Source organism: Aulostomus chinensis, chromosome 1, assembly GCF_037954235.1.
Source record: "Aulostomus chinensis isolate RoL2024-O1b breed Wild chromosome 1, RoL_Achi_v1.0, whole genome shotgun sequence".
Lineage (NCBI taxonomy): Eukaryota > Metazoa > Chordata > Actinopteri > Syngnathiformes > Aulostomidae > Aulostomus > Aulostomus chinensis.
In genome coordinates this window covers 15493213-15494879 of record NC_141320.1, presented here as the reverse complement: position 1 = coordinate 15494879, position 1667 = coordinate 15493213, and the positions used below count along the sequence as shown (strand labels likewise).

Below are 1667 nucleotides of genomic sequence, written 5' to 3'. Positions count from 1 at the left end.
GACAGTGAAAAGCTTTGTTCATCAGACTGGTCTGATAGGATCAACTACTGGTTGCTCTGGAGTGCAAACAGCAACCTGTCAGGAAACATTAGTCAGATCAAAGCCAAGATTAAAGAAAGGGCCTCCAGATCAAAGACAGAATTGATGATGATGTCATCAGGGGGCTTTGATAGTATATTTATTTGTACCTGGAATTCTGTCTTTGATCTCAGGAGGACATGAAAGAAACCCAATTGAGGAAAGCAGAGGAGAACATTCAGCTTCATTAGAAACACTTGAACTGTTGAACAGTAGAATTTGTTTGAAACAGTTTACAACACTGAGTGACAGGACTGAAGAGGGGAGATTTTGGTATTTTCAGTTTAATTCTAACTTAAAACTGGGCATGAACATTTTTAGTCGTTCATATTCTAACATACAGAGGAAGTCATGACATTCCCTTTTTTTAACCTGTCCTGTTCAGGAAATGGAAATGGAAATTTAGCTGCTATGTTGAATCAGAAAAACCTTTTGAAGTCTACTTTTGCTTCAGTCAGAAAGTGGACTGTTGTTAACTCTCACAATGGTTGGTGACTCTGGTGGAAGAAAATATCCTTATGAACCTCTTTTTAACAGACACATATTTCTAAAGATGCAGGTTTATTTTATTTTTCTTCTTTTAGCAGAGGATGGTTTCGATCCATCCACCTCTGGGTTCTGGGCCCAGCACGCTTCCTCTGCGCCACTCTGCTCTACCATTGACAGAACAGTCCTTGTTTTAGGAGAGCATTCTCTGTGTTTGTCTCTGCCCTGCTCTCCTGCTCTCTTTCCCCTCATTTAGTCCTTGACATGATCCATGCTCTACAGCTCTGCGGGTGGAATGAAGACCTGCGTCTGCTCTGCCCGTGCCGTCCTTCGTCTCAACCTAAATTGTTTGACCCACCTTTATAATGCTGCAGACAACACAACCAAACTGGCCCCGATCAGGATTTGACAGGCCGAAACATGCCCTAAAAACACCAAGAATAATATCCACCACCTTCTGAACGGGGCCTGGCCCGTCTCCTGCATCAGGGGCCGCCGCAGTCGCCCATCAGCTGTTCAACAGCTGTTCGCCGCAACACTCAATGAGACAAAGACATCGAAGCTCAAACTGCTGTTGAGGAAGCCGTGATCGTATAGTGGTTAGTACTCTGCGTTGTGGCCGCAGCAACCCCGGTTCGAATCCGGGTCACGGCAGCATGAGATAAATTTCTTTGTGTGTATTGATGGACACAAGCCAAGCAGAAATTTCCCACAATGCAATAGGGCAGTGTTTGGTCAGTGCTGAGCAGGCGTCAGTCTGAAAATGATGTCATATTATTGTGTCATCACTTGACCAGACCCAAAAGTAGGCTCAGGTATCAGTTTCTTCTCAATGCTAACGTCTGCTAGCTTAGTCTGCTACTTTGATGGCTCTGCCTGCTCAAAGGTCCAGACCCCTGGATGTGGTGGTTCCTACCTGAACGTAGATTCTGTCAGCTCATGTTGTTAAATCAACTCACCAGGAACACCAGTAGATTTCAATGGACTGACAATGAGTCTCATTGAATGGTCAACATGTCAAATATGAAGTCATCACCTGAGGAGGTCTGCTGCTGGAATGAAGCTCCAGATATTCACAAGATATTCTAGATCTTAAAATAAAG

The 1667-nt window shown here is 44.2% G+C and overlaps 1 non-coding gene across 1 annotated transcript; it reads left to right on the top strand.

Moving 5' to 3' along the window:
* The first annotated feature begins 1146 nt into the window (after positions 1-1146).
* On the top strand, positions 1147-1218 carry trnah-gug (transfer RNA histidin (anticodon GUG)). Its single transcript has one exon. It is a non-coding gene; the product is annotated as a tRNA-His (tRNA).
* The last annotated feature ends 449 nt before the right edge of the window (positions 1219-1667 follow it).